Here is a 16,067-nt window from a genome sequence, read left to right as displayed (position 1 = left end):
CCCTTAATATGCCATTAGATAGTTGGGTCAGCTGCCCGCTACCACCCCACTGCCCCCATCCCACCCAATAAACAGTCCTCATAGAAAAAACATTCCATGCTCCAACAGTAAGAGGTAGGGGCTTTTAAAAGGTATTTTATAACTTTAGATTTGCAAATGACATTTTGGCCTAGATTTTCACTCCCGGGTCAGGGGAGTTCCTTGTTCTGTGAACACAACCTTTAAAAATGGTTCCCTGAACATTGGAGTTTCAGCCCCGGAGTGGGGGGGGCAGTTGGATTAGAAGTCGGTGTTGGTGACCCAGGAAAAACTAATAAAGAGCCAACATAGATGTGATGGACTGGCTGGCCTCCCACTGGGCAGTAAAGCTCCCAGGAATTTATTAGTTAATTCTTCAAAAACTGATCAACTGTGGGAAGGGCAGAGGTGACAGGCAAGGACGTGGAGAGATTCGCAGGAGCTGCTCTCTTTATTGCTGCTGGCCTTGTGGTTTTCTATTGCTTAGAACCACAGAACAGTTACAGTGCAGAAAGAGGACATTCAGCCCATTGTGTTTGCGGGGCTAAAAAAAAGAGGAAAAAAAAGAATCTAGCCGCTCATTTTAATCCCACTTTCCAGCACCCGGTCTGTAGCCTTGCAGGTTACAGCACTTTAGGAGCAGATCCATGTGTGTACCCGCCCGACGGCGTTATATTCTGGTCATAATGTGGTGACCAGAACTATACACAAAATTCCAGCTTTGGCCTAACCAGCATTTTATACACTTTCAGCATTACATCCCTGCTTTGGTATTCAGTACCTCGTCCCATAAAGGAAAGCATTCTATATGCTTTCTTTACCACCCTGTCCACCTGTCCTACCCCCTTCAGGGACCTGTGGACATGCACTCCAAGTTCTCTCACTTCTTCAACCCCTCTCAATATCCTCCCATTTATTGAGTATTCCCTAGCTTTGTTTGCTCTCCCCAAATGCATTACCTCACACTTTTCTGGATTGAATTCCATTTGCCATTTTTTCGCCTATTCAACCACACCATTGATATCTTTCTGGAGTCGACAGCTATCCTCTTCACTATCAACTACGCGGCCAATTTTCGTGTCGTCTGCAAATTTCCCGACCATGCCTCCCACATTGCTTGTTGATGGAAGTGCCGTATTGTATAAATGGGATAGGTTTCCTAGCAGGAGAGAGGCCACTGGGCAGAAGGCCTACCTAGGGGCTCTAGCACTATGTCCAAAGTTCCAAAATAAAGATTAAAACATGAAGCAACCCTTCAGCTCTCATCCTTCACCCCCTCTCATCTCCACACATCCCCATGCCCCAGCTCATGCCAACTCATGCTCCTAGTCGCCCCATAACCTCTCATATCTTCCATGCCAACCAATGCCCTTCCACCCTCCCCCGTGGCCGTTTATAGCTCCTATGCCCCCTCTCACCACCCTTTGCCCTTACACATACCATGTCAACTCTCCCAGTATCCACCATGGGCAGACCTCAGGACCCATACAGATTTTAGATAAAATAAAGTTCCAAGTGCCTATTGTAGACTTCACCACAGTGAAAACCTTTGAATTGGAACAGGGAGAGAAGCTCTTGAGGAGTCAGAAAGGTGGGTTTAACTCCACCTCATGGATCAAGCATGTGCCTGTCATTACCTAAGGACTGACAGATCCCAATCCACACGGTTTTTATAGTATATGTCTTCCATAACTTTACTTTGCAGCCCTTCCTGTGGAAGCTTTTACAGATCCAAGTAACCACCCAGTGACAAATGTCAGACCAGTCAGTTTATCATCAACAGATGTGTCAAATTAACATTATGAAATGTTTTGGCAGAGTGAATACAGAGAGAATGTTTCCTCTTGTAGTGAAGAACAGAACTAGAAGCCATCAATATACGATAGCCACCAAGAAATCCAATTGAGAATTTATAAGAAATTTCTTCACCCAAAGAGTGGTAAGAATCAGGGCCGCTGTGATCACTAGGCAAACTGGACAGTTTCCTAGAGTGGCAAAATTCGGGGTGGCTGTTTTTTAAAATAAAATCAGAACCAAAATCCATGTGAAAACCAATGAATCTTCCTGAAGGTCAAGAGCCGCAATCACTGCTGGGAACAACTGTTGGTGAAACTGACAGTTCAATTTTTTTTTAAGCCAGCCAACCATGAGGCTGCCTTAAGGGAAGCTGCAGTTCCCACTCTGTCAGTTTCTGACAGTTGCCGAGAGTGGGAACTGACTGCAGAGTTGTGATTGGAGGAGCAGCAGGCACGGGAAAGACAGTGCTGCTCCTCCAATCATAGGTTCTGCCTCCCCGGGTTTGGTGTACTGTGGTTGTGGCTGAAGGAGTTGCCTGCTCTGTCACAGCTTCTCATGAACACACACAGTACTTGAACATATTGGAAAAGTTGAATGAATGTAGGGAGGTGGCAGATTTGTGGTCTTCTGTTAGCAGCTTGGAACAAAGCCAGAGGGAGAAAAAAAACTTTCCAAGGGAAAATATTCTACCCTGGAGTCAATGAATAACCAATTGAACAGCAAGAATTACCATACTACACTGGGGCAGTTGGAAAAAATGGAAGAGGGAGAATCTGAGTGTGACAGAACAACTAGCAAAGAAGGACTCTACACAGGAGTGAGAGACAGACACACAGAGAGAGGGACACACACACACAACCAAACGGATAGAGGGGGAGGCACGCACAGACAGGGAGAGAGAGCTACACACACCACACACAGGAGTGAAGGACACATAGGAACAGATAGAGAGAGAACACAGAAAGACAGCTAGGGTCAAGGAGAGAGACACATAAAGGGAGAGACAGAGGAAGACAGACACACAGAGAGCCAGAGAGAGAGTGAGAGAGACAGAGAGTAAGAGAGAGATAGAGCAAAGGAAAGATAGGGCAGCATTTTCCTGTCGGCAAGCGGGGGGGGGGGGGTGGGGCCTGCCCGCCGACATGTAAAATGACGGGTGGTGATGTCGGGCGGGCGTCCTGACATCACCGCAAGTCATTTAGATTTTCAGTTCGGCGGGCGCGCAGTCAAGTTGGATGAGCGCCCGCTGAACTATCAAAGGCCAATTAAAGTAATTTAAAATCTAATTAAAACAATTAAATGAGCTGCCTGTCCAACCTTAAGGTCAGTCGGGCAGACGAAGAGCCCAGGCGGCCTTCGCATTTTCCATGAAACCTCATCCACGGGTGGGACGAGGTTTCATGAAGTGTTTTAAAATTCAATAAAAATTATTTAAAAAATTCATTGACATGTCCCAGCTCATGTGACACCGTCACATGCGTGGACATGTTTTAAAAGTTTATTTTTCTCTTTATTTAAGTTTAAGGTACCTCTGTGCCTCGGGGAGATGTCTGTGCACTTTCGCACGCGTGCATGAAAAAACACAGGGAACCACTCAGAGAATCCCCCCCCCCTCCCCACAACGCCCGCACAGCGCTTCTGGGCACACGTCACGATGGGCGGGCCTTAATTGGTCATCCCACGTAAAATGGCGGCACGTCCCCAATCGGGGGCGCCAATCGGGTTCACGCCCGCCCCCACCCGCACCCCCCCCCCCACCCAGCATAACACCCCCGACAGGGGGTAAAATGCTGCCCATAAAGGACAAAGGTAGAAAAAGAAATCTCTGTGTCAAACAAACGATTTCTGTAAAGGCAACTTGATTCCTTCATTAACAGATTCTTGGGGAAAGAAAGTTATTAAACATAACTTTCATAAACTAATGTCTTAAAAACATTAGAAACATGCTTGAAAATATACTCAAGCCAGGAAACAATGGCAGGGGGAGGTAACTTTGTGAGGACTTGCATTCCCTGTTTCCCCTCAGCTAAGTGTCAGCGAATCATCTGCTCAGTCAGCCCGGTCAAATGAATTCAAATTAATATTTCATTCATAAATTGAAATGCTGACATTCAAATGTTAATTTCAAATAAGCATTGTGTTTCAAAGTTCACCATTTGACTGAAACTTTTTCATACATTGGATCAAAATCAATTAGAAAATGTAAATACGAAAAGTTTGTTTAAAAGTTTTTGTATTGTTTGAAAGTCGGCTGTTTATTTACGATGCTTGGGGAACGGGTGAAGCCGGTTCACCAAAAATGCTGGTTCCACGTTTTCAACCAGTCAGATAGCTCCCGGGTGACCTCGTGGTGATGCGGGTGTCCAGATCCTGTGAGAAGTGCGGGAGTGTGTGAATCGAGCGAGTGGCGCCCAGGGTACATGATGCTGCAGAACAGAGTGGGCTGAGATCGGAATGAGGGCAGGCCATGGGTAACAACTACCTGGGAGTAATTCATTTTCATAAGTCAAAGTTGCGGACTGGCACCAGGCTGAAGGTTTGACTAGGGTGGCAGATACCATTGCGCTGGCCCTGGTAAAATTGTGGAACTCGCTACTACAGGGAATGGTTGAAGTGAACAGATGCATTTAAGGGGAAACTAGATAAACGTACGAGGGAGAAGGCAATAAATGTTACGTTGGTAGATTTAGATGAGAAATGATCGGAGGATTGAGTGGAACAAAAACACTGGCATGGACTGGGTTAGGCCAAATGGCCTGTTACTGTGCAGTTTATCCAAAGTAAACCTATGTAAACAAGTAACAGAGGCCTTGTTGGCAGAGAGCAGCACATTCATCGTTTTCCAACAGGCCCTTGTCCAGATGCTCATTACTCCTCATTTATAAGCTGAGACAGCGGGTGGAAGCTAGCCATTTAATCACTGGGCCACTATCTGAATCCATTCAGTAAAGGCTGGAAATTAATTCCAGAGCAGGAGCCAATTTTCTCCTCTCTGAATTCGAGATGCTGTGGTCAAACAGTGCTGCCTCTGGCTCTGATGGGCCAACTCGGTGCAGGTTGGAGAGCAAAAGCAGGAACACTTGGTCTGTGTAGTGTAATACCACACCACAAGATGTGTTTACTAAGGGAATTGAAGCCCACCCAGGATTCAAAGTTTATCCCTCACCCAATACCAAACAATTAGATTGTCTGGTCATTTATTTACTTGCTCTTTGTGGGAGTTTGGTGTGCGCAAATAAGCTGCTTTGTTTCCAACTGTACAACTGCGCCCGCCCGCCGCTGAGATCGTCCGGTCCCACCGCAGGTCAATGGACCTCTGGCCGGGGCACCGCCTCGCCCATGGAGGGTTCCACCCGCGACAGGGGCCGGAAAATCCCGGCCGATGGCTATTAAAAAATAACCATTTGGCTGCTAAGAGCTTTTGGGCCCTGTGAGGCTGTGGAATGCTCCATATCAATGAAAGATCTTTTAGTGAGAGGTTCAATGGCCCAGTGGTATCTGGTTAAAATCAGGACTCAAATATTGTTTAAAAAAAAAACAAAGTCAGAATGTAAAAACTGCTATTTAAGTCCAGGGTTTTAACTCTGTTTAAAAATCAATCCAATTTCATACTACTCGCCTATGGTGTCACCTGAAAAACTATACTTACAACTTCAAATTTTCACATATAAGAACATAAGAAATAGGAGCAGGAGTAAGCCATTCAGCCCCTCGAGCCTGTTCCGCCAAGATCATGTCTGACCTCATGTGGCCTTCACTCCACTTTCCTGCCCCCACCCCCCACCCCATAACCCTTGGCTTCCTTGTCAATCAAAAATCTATCTAACTCAAGCCTTGAATATATGCAATGGCCCAGCCTCCATTGCTCGCTGAGGAGAGAATCCCAAACACTAAAGACCCTCTAAGAGAAAAAATTCCTCCTCATTAAAAGGGAGACCCCATATTTTGAAACTGTGTCCCCTAGTTCTAGATTCCCCCAGGAGGAATTCCCTCAGCATCTACCCTGTCAAGTCCCCTCAGAATCTTATATGTTTCAATGAAGTCAACTCTGATGCTTTTAAATAAATAGATATAACACGTTTAATGCTGTTTAAATTTTATTCCTCATTCCCCTAGCTCCACATGCAAATAACACTGAGTGTCCTAGCTTCATAGCACAGGAAGCCGACAGATCCTGCCTATAGATAAAAACAAAAAACTGCGGATGCTGGAAATCCAAAGCAAAAACAAAATTACCTGGAAAAACTCAGCAGGTCTGGCAGCATCGGCGGAGAAGAAAAGAGTTGACGTTTTGAGTCCTCATGACCCTTCAACAGAACTAGGTGAATCCAAGGAGAGGGGTGAAATATAAGCTGGCTTAAGGTTGGGGGGCGGGGTTGGGTGGGGGGGAGGGAAGTGGAGGGGGGTGGTGTGGTTGTAGGGACAAACAAGCAGTGATAGGAGCAGATCATCAAAAGATGTCACAGACAGAGGAACAAAAGAACGCAGAGGTGTTGAAGTTGGTGATATTATCTAAACAAATGTGCTAATTAAGAATGGATGGTAGGGCACTCAAGGTACAGCTCTAGAGTGGGTGGGGGGACATAAAAGATTTAAAAGTAATGGAAATAGGTGGGAAAAGAAAAATCTATATAAATTATTGGAAAAAACAAAAGGAAGGGGGAAGAAACAGAAAGGGGGTGGGGATGGAGGAGGGAGTTCAAGATCTAAAGTTGTTGAATTCAATATTCAGTCCAGAAGGCTGTAAAGTGCCTAGTCGGAAGATGAGGTGCTGTTCCTCCAGTTTGCTTTGGGCTTCACTGGAACAATGCAGCAGGCCAAGGACAGACATGTGGGCAAGAGAGCAGGGTGGAGTGTTAAAATGGCAAGCGACAGGGAGGTTTGGGTCATTCTTGCGGACAGACCGCAGGTGTTCTGCAAAGCGGTCGCCCAGTTTACGTTTGGTCTCTCCAATGTAGAGGAGACCACACTGGGAGCAACGAATGCAGTAGACTAAGTTGGGGGAAATGCAAGTGAAATGCTGCTTCACTTGAAAGGAGTGTTTGGGCCCTTGGATGGTGAGGAGAGAGGAAATGAAGGGGCAGGTGTTACATCTTTTGCATGGGCATGGGGTGGTGCCATAGGTGGGGGTTGAGGAGTAGAGGATGATGGAGGAGTGGACCAGGGTGTCCCGGAGGGAACGATCCCTACGGAATGCCGCCGGGGGGGTGAAGGGAAGATGTGTTTGGTGGTGGCATCATGCTGGAGTTGGCGGAAATGGCGGAGGATGATCCTTTGAATGCGGAGGCTGGTGGGGTGATAAGTGAGGACAAGGGGGACCCTATCATGTTTCTGGGAGGGAGGAGAAGGCGTGAGGGCGGATGCGCGGGAGATGGGCCGGACACGGTTGAGGGCCCTGTCAACGACCGTGGGTGGAAAACCTCGGTTAAGGAAGAAGGACGACATGTCAGAGGAACTGTTTTTGAAGGTAGCATCATCAGAACAGATGCGACAGCTCCTCTGACATGTCCTCCTTCTTCCTTAACCAAGGTTTTCCACCCACGGTCGTTGACAGGGCCCTCAACCGTATCCGGCCCATCTCCCGCACATCCGCCCTTACGCCTTCTCCTCCCTCCCAGAAACAGAGAGAAGAAGGCCGAGAGGAGATTTGATAGAGATGTTCAAAATCGTGAGGGGGTTGGACAGAGTAGACAGGGGAGAAGCTGTTGCTGCTTGTAAAAGGATCAAGAATGAGAGGGCTCAGATTTAAAGTCATTTGCAAAAGAAGCAAATGTGACATCAGAAAAACGTTTTCATGCAACGAGTGGTTTGGGTCTGGAATGCACTGCCTGGAAGTGTGGTGGAGGCAGGTTCAATTGAGGCATTCAAGAGGGCATTAGATGATTATTTGAATAGACACAATATGGAAGGGTACGGGGAAAAGGCATGGCACTAGGTCATAATGCTCATTTGAAGAGCTGGTGCAGACACGATGGGTGGAATGGCCTCCTTCTGTGCCATTAGCATTCCGTGATTCATAAGGCTCCTGCTGGTGCCCAGGGCTTGCCTAATTTATCCTGGTGGGGCTTGAGGAATTTAGGCCCTCATTATTTCAATGGCCTAACAGAAATGACTGGAAAGGCCTCTGGAACTGCCAATGAAAAATAAAGCACCCTTGGGTACAGTTTATAGGATCTTGAAGTCTTGAAATAACATCACTTCAATACTTCTAGAATTTTTTAAAAAGCAAACAAAACTTAGGTCAAAAACCACAACTTAAACCTCTCCATTTTGACTTTTGCCTGTGCAATTTTAATCTTCAATTTGCCTTCAGATAATTCTGTGAATTGGTAAAACCGGGCACTTCTGTTGATCAATTGAACGTTCCATTAATATTTTAAAGTAAATGATTTTTGTGATGAATTATGCAAACTGTAATGAAGTTGCTGGCATGTAATTGTTCATTATTAGTTCACATGCAAGAAATAAACCACCATTGCTTAAACAAATTTGTGTCTTTAAAGAACAGATAAAGTTTGAATATATACGGCATATTCATTGTCATGTGTTGGATGTGGCTCAGTTGGTAACATTCTCATCTTTGAGTCAGGAGATCGTGGGTTCAAGTCCAACTCCTTAAATTTCCGTACTTCCTCTTGATCCTGGCTCTCCACAAATGGTAAGGAAAGCTGAAGATCTTCGTAAAAGTCACTGTCATTGCTGATTCATTACGGCCTGAAAAGTGTTATTGTCAACAAGAAATTAGGTAGCTCCCTCATAACCTGCTTGGGGGTTGGGGGGGTGGGGTAGCATCTGATAGGGCAGGGGATGCAGGTAGAGAGCCTGCCACCTTCCTGACTCCCCCTAATTGAGCTCCTGGCAGGATGGGAGTGAAGGCAACCTTCCCACTCAATCGAGGCCATTAATAGAAAAACACATGCCGGAGAACAGAATGGAAGGCTGTGCTGATAGTTTGAGGTGAAGATGGGTGGGAGGGGCTCATGTAAACTCTGGTATGGACCATTTGGGTTGATGGCTTGTTTCTGGGCGGTAGATTCTATGTAAATGTCAAATTGCCATTCTCTGTTGGCAGCCAGAAAGCCCCAACCCCATTTGTAGATTCTGGGGGAGGGGGTGAGTTTGAAATAGTAAATGTTTTTCAAGCCTTCCAGCCTTGGGAGCTTTCCTGCTCTCCCCCCCACCCACCCCCCACCACCCTCCAACCCCCTGCGCCCCATGGGCTCTCTGGGGGTCAGTGGTGATCAGGTCAGGCTATATTGTCATGTGCTTTGGGCACCCTTACCTTAGTGGAATATCCTGCCAGACAATGAGCTGGAACATGGGGTGGGAGACTGGGAATGTCACGACCAACACCCCGCCCCCCACCCCCCCACCACCCCTCCCCACACCTGACCTCCCCCCACCTGATTTATTACTTCAGCTAGGCCAGACACAAGCTTTACTCACTCCTCACCACCCTCCCTAACATCCCCTCCTACCCCTCTCCAACCAGCAGGAAGCCCCAAATATTCTCAGGCTATGTAATAGGGCCAAAGGCCCTCTGGTCTGGATCTCTGACCCTTTCCCCCTGACCATATCCCCCAGTGAACTTAGTGTTCTGGGAGAGGGGTAAAGGTCAGAAAAATCCATTCAATCTCATTCCCTATTGCCCAGTTCAGACCAGCCTCCCCGTTATATAAAGAAATAATTCTATTGCGTATTAAAGAACCCACTGAGATGAAAAAATAATGTTAGATTTTCTGTTCCTGGTATCAATGCAGCTATTTATATCTAGAATTTAATTATTTTATTCACTGCTCTGCCTTTTCAGTATGTTTTTCACAATGTTTATTAGAACTACAATCTCAAATGCAGGAAGACAAGAAAGGCGTTAATGAAGGGGTCAAATTCAGAAATTTTTAATTAAAAAAAAAATCGTCCTGATTTCTTAGTAGAGAGAGAAAATAATTATAGGCCATATATAGAACAGCCCATAATAGATGCAAATAACACTAATCTTGTACCAGTAGCTATTATACAGCTCACTGTTGACATGTGAAGATTTTAATTAAATATCGCTGAGTTTTATATCATCCTGAAATAGAATTAAAAAAATAAGTCTTCATTACTGACTAATACAATGCAATAGTCAGGAGATATTGTGAAAGCTCCTTTGGATCAAATTTCATTTTGCCAGCAGAATCAATCTTTCCAGGCCTTTACAATAATAAGGAAAATATAGAAAGAGTCAACAATCTATTTGCTGCCATTAGATATTTGCTGCTCACTTAGTAAGCACCGTACTGTATTCATTTCCAAACTATCCCCAAGACATTTAGCAGCAGCTAATAGATATTCCACTTTATCAAATTAAATCACTGTGAAAAAGGCACTGGTGGCTAAACATTAAAGGTGGCTCAACATCCCTGGTGCAAATAATATATATCCACTCTCCTGCCGATATACAGCAGACCCATCAGAATGGGATTAAAGAAAGGATCGGTGAATATTTTGCCTGTAGACATTCACCCTCCTCCCCATGAATGCCGTACAATTCTCACGCTGCTGAAACTGGGGCTGTCTGGCTGCGGCACGACCAAGAGGCCTGGGTTGTTTCATATCTTCCTGAGGCAGGCGCTCCCTTAATAAAAGGATAACTTACCGGGATTATTTTGGGCCTGTCTCAGGATCCCTACAGGCCTTTCAGCCCATGGGAAATCAGCTGAGCCATAGAAACAAAGCAGCACACACGAGTGCCATTCAGAAAATCACTCCCTCCACCCATCAGCACACTGTGGCAGCAGTGTGCACCATCTACAAGATGCACAGCAGCAGCTTGACAAATCTCCTTCCACAATTCCTCCCAAGCCTGCAACTTCTACCACCTCAAAGGATAAGGGGAGCAGATACATGGGAACATCACCACCTGCAAATTCCCCTCCAAGCTACACACCATCCTGACTTGGGAATATATCGCCGTTTCTTCACTGTCTCTGGGTCAAAATCCTGGAACTCACTCCCTAACAACACTGTGGGTGTACTGACACCACATGGACTGCAGCGGTTCATAAGTGGCTCACCATTACCTTCTCAAAAGCAATTAGGATGGGGCAATAAATGCTCTCCCAGCAGCAATGCTCACATCCCGTGAACTAATAGAAAAAATAGTGACAGCTATTCTTTGGTGACCCAGGGCTGTGTAGCCAGGTGAAGTAGATTCACAGCAAACTAATGCAAAAGGCCCATATAACTGCCCTGTCACCACCTTATTAAGTAACTACACTGGCACTGAAACTGCTCCAAACACAAGCCTAATGTTGCCTCCTGATGAAAGCCCCAGGATTTACCTTTCGACGTAAGCCTTGGAGAATGCTGAATCTCCCAGGTTCAGAGTGAAGGAGAATCTCTTCTATGGCATCAAAGAAAACTATTGGTGAAAAGGAAAATAAATGCCATTGTTCAGGCCCAGTCCTGAACAGCTCACGAAGAACAACACAGTGAATGGAGAGTTTAAATGTGGAAAACATAGAAATAGGAGCAGCTGTAGGTCAGAAGAGTGAAGCCAGGAGCAGCACCAGGCCATACCTGAAAATGAGGTGCCAATCTGGTGAAGCTACAACACAGGATTACTTGCGTGCCAAACAGCATATGCAGCAAGTGATAGACAGACTTAAACGATTCCACAACCAACGGATCAGATCTAAGATCTGCAGACCTGCCACATCCAGTCATGAACGGTGGTGGACAATTAAATAAACTTCTAGTGGAGGAGGCTCCACAAATATCCCCATCATCAATGATGGAGGACCCCAGCGCATCAGTGCAAAAGATAAGGCTGAAGCATTCGCTACAATCTTCAGCTAGAAGTGTCGAGTGGATGATCCATCATGGCCTCCTCCGAAGGTCCCCAGCATCACAGGTGCCAGTCTTCAGACAATTCGATTCACTCCACGTGATATCAAGAAACAGCTGAAGGCACTGGAGACTGCAAAGGCTAGGGGCTCTGACAATATTCCAGCAATAGTACTGAAGTCTTGTGCTCCAGAACTTGCCGCACCCCTAGCCAAAGTGTTTCAGTAGAGCTACAACACTGGCATCTACCCAGCAATGTGGAAAATTGCCCAGGTATGTCTTGTACACAAAACAAAGGACAGACCCAATCCGGCTAATTATTGCCCCATCAGTCTCTCCATCATCAGCAAAGTGACGGAGGGGGTCATCAACAGTGCTATCAAGCAGCACTTGCTTAGCAATAACCTGCTCACTGATGCCCAGTTTGTGTTCTACCAGGGCCACTCAGCTCCTGACCTCATTACAGCCTTGGTTCAAACATGGACAAAAGAGCTGAACTCCAGAGGTGAAGTGAGAGAGACTGCTCTTGACATCAAGGCAGCATTTGACTGAGTCTGGCATCAAGGAGCCCTAGCAAAACTGGAGTCAATGGGAATCAGGGGGAAAACTCTCCGCTGGTTGGAGACATACCTAGCACAAAGGAAGATGGTTGTGGTTGTTGGAGGTCAGTCATTTCAGCTCCAGGACATCACTATAAGAGTCCCCCAGGGTAGTCTCCTAGGCCCAATCACCTTCAGCTTCTTCATCAATGACCTTCCTTCCATCATAAGGTCAGAAGTGGGGATGTTCGCTGATGATTGCACAATATTCAGCACCATTCCTGACTCCTCAGATACTGAAGCAGTCTATGTCCAAATGCAGCAAGACCTGGACAATGGGCTTGGGCTGACAAGTGGGAAATAACATTCGCGCCACACAAGTGCCAGGCAATGACCATCTCCAACAAGAGTGAATCTAACCATCACCCCTTCACATTCAATGGCATTACCATTGCTGAATCCTCCAATATCAACATCCTGGGAGTTACCATTGACCAGAAACTGAACTGAACCATGTAAATACTGTGGCTATAAGAGCAGGTCAGAGGCCATCTTGCGGTGAGTAACTCACCTCCTGACTCCCCAAAGCCTGTCCACCATCTACAAGGCACAAGTCAGGAGTGTGATGGAATACTCTCCACTTGCCTGGATGAGTGCAGCTCCAACAACACTCAAGAAGCTTGACACCATCCAGGACAAAGCAGCCCCCTTGATTGGCACCACATCCACAAACATTCACTCCCTCCACCACTGACGCACAGTGGCAGCGGTGTGTACCATCTACAAGATGCACTGCAGGATCTCACCAAGGCTCCTTCGGCAGCACCTTCCAAACCCACGACCGCTATCATCTAGAAGGACAAGGGCAGCAGACACATGGGAACATCACAACCTGGAAGTTCCCCTCCAAGCCACTCACCACCTTGACTTGGAAATATATCGGCTGTTCCTTCACTGTCACTGGGCCAAAATCCCTGAACTTCCTCCCTAACAGCACTGTGGGTGTACCTACACCACAGGGACTATAGCCTTTCAAGAAGGCAGCTCACCACCCCCTTCTCAAGGGCAGTTAGGATGGGCAACAAATACTGGCCCAGCCTGTGATGCCCACATCTCGTAAATGAATTAAATAAAAATTCGATGCTTCGAGCCAGCTCTGCAAATAATGGAATGACTTTGAAGTTTGATTGCAAAAGTGAGACTTTGAGACCTAAATGGAACTCTAGAAAGGAGAGAATCGACTGCCAGGGGGATCAAAGAAACAAAAACCACCAGGATCTTTAAAACACATACTTATGTAAAACAATTCTGCTGTGTTAGTTCTTTAATGCCAGGAAAATATTGACACTTGCCCACTGAAATACTTCACAAAATGCAAGTACTAACGTTCTTTAAATAAATTGCTTTTTATTTTTTCCAGTTATACAGAATTCCTCTGTCCACCCATTCTTTCACTTCCAGGGTAACCAGAACCAGTTTAAATTACTCTGGGTTTGAATCCTGCTTCAGCCAGGTTCCTGTTTCCAATTGAGGGTCCTCCCATTGTCACGTCGTGCCAGCTGTCAGTCAAGATTTGGAAAAGACATCACTCAAGGTCAAGTGAATTTATATATCAGCTTGAGCCTGGATTTGAATCCATAAGCTTCTGGCAGGATGGAAAGACCTGGCGGGCTATCAACTGGCATAACCCTTAATCCAACCACCATCCAACAGCAAAATATTTAGAGATATTATTTACACGTCGACTCTTAGGAGGGAGTGCAGGTTGTTGCAAGTTCCTGCACAAGGAGGTGCATGACCAACTAGGCCACTCTTCCTACTGGCCAATTGTCGATTCACAGTATCAGAAACCTGCCCAGCCTCTGGTTAATGTATGGGATGTACAGGATCAAGAGATAAACAATCTTAAAAAGAGGAGAAAGTAAAGGAAGCTCCACATTTCACTTGATACAGAGAGGGTTAAAATCCACAGAGCAAGTATGGATTTGGCACATTCAAAAAGCATCTGTGTGGAACAAAACACCCAAGGCACAAGTCAGAAGACTGTGACAACTAGATTTCTGACATGTGGGTCATGCAATAATGCTTCAATCTGCAATAAATCTCTGGAAGTACCCAATATATTACTGATCTCATTTTGTAGGCTGACCAGTTTGAAGAGTAGTGTGAGATGTCCAGCGAAGGATTCATTCATCCTTTACACAGCCAGGTCAAACCATTCCATTTTACTAGTGGAGAATAGATTTTATCGGAGTTACATTTCTTTGGCAGGAAATCCACTTGTTAAACTCTGAGGCAGCTATATGTGACTCAAATGATTGAATTCTTTATTAAGTTTCAAATCAGCATCAATCAGCTCTTCGTTAGTATGCTGTGGCTAAGTGCTACATTCCTCCTCATCTTTTCCAAGTGGTCAACTGTTGTTCATCTTCGACTTGGATACAAATTAGCTGCGGTTGAGAATTTGATTTGCTCTGGATTTGTATCTAAGTTTGGCTTGAAGACTACATACTTACATTTACAAATGAACATTCAATCAAAATTTAGAGTACACAATTTCATAACCAACGCTTTGCACAGAATAATTGAAAAGAATTGTCTTTTGTCCTGGGTTCAAACAGTCTAGTATAAAGCCAGATGCTGTACTCCTTCCTAAACCAGCACAGATCATAGAGACATACATATTTGTGTGAGGTAAACTCGCACCACTTGGCTGCCAATGAACATATGTATGTATCTAATATAAGCTAATTTGTCATCCCGCTTATTAGGTAGGGAATTAGGTGGACTGACGGTGTCTTAAGTCTGTCCGCTAAAAACCCTACAACATGGACTGTGTAGTTTAGCCAACTTACATTTATTCTAACAGAAATTAAGACAAGCTTTCACAAGTTCAGGAGATCCCAGGACAGTCAATGAAGTTCTCGTAAAATAGAACTGTAGTCACTGTTGCAATGTAGGAAGGTAATGCTGCAGTCAATATGTGCACAGTAAGCTCCCATAAACAGTAGTGAAATAAGTGACCCGATCATTTGTTTTAGGTGTCAGTTGAGGGATGAATGTTGGCCAGGACAAAAGAGAACTCCCCTTCTCTTCTGAGGCATTTTACACAGTGAAACACCAAGCAAAAGTGGGATGATTCGGACAGGTGAACAAAAACATGGTTGAATGTGTAGGTTCACAGAATGTATTTAAGGGTTGGGTAAAAGTGAATAAGATCGAAGAGTTTAGGAAGGCAATTCTGGAGATAAAGACCAAGTTATCTACTGATGGTGGAATTGATCCGAGGGGATGAGGGTTGGACAGGGAAGGACACTGTTGTGGAAGCATGTTCAATTGAGGCATTCAAGAGGGCATTAGATAATTATTTGATAGAGACAATGTGTGGGGGTACAGGGAAGTGGCAGGGCAATGGCACTAGGTCACAATGCTCATTTGGAGAGCTGCTACAGACATGATGGGCTGAATGGCCTCCTTCTGTGATTCTGTGACATTACTGGATCCATGGGCACACAGCAGGACATAAAAGTGAAGGAGATCATTGAGATGGTGTTTGCCAAGGGTCTGGTGGGATTTATGGGAATTTGAAAACTGTTGTTTGGAGAATAAAAAGCTGATGTAGGGTGGCAAGGATTTGAGTGATGGGCAGGTTGTTGGAATTAAGGGAGGGTATTATGTTGCAGGGGAGATTAGAAAGGACAGAAGTGTGGGAATAAGTGTTCTTGGAATGAGTTGGGATACAAGCAAGCAATGTTGCTGATGTGGCCGTGAGCAGTCCTGACCCATTTATGTTTTGGGATTTGAAGTGCAGTTCCGGATTGAGAGAAACATTGACATTGCACAGCAAAGAGCACAATGATTGAACAACCAGGAAGGTGGATG

The sequence above is a fragment of the Carcharodon carcharias genome, chromosome 19 (genome assembly GCF_017639515.1).
Source record: "Carcharodon carcharias isolate sCarCar2 chromosome 19, sCarCar2.pri, whole genome shotgun sequence".
Classification (NCBI taxonomy): Eukaryota; Metazoa; Chordata; class Chondrichthyes; order Lamniformes; family Lamnidae; genus Carcharodon; species Carcharodon carcharias.
The sequence above is the reverse complement of the archived record's forward strand: the minus strand, read 5'-3'. Positions refer to the sequence as shown.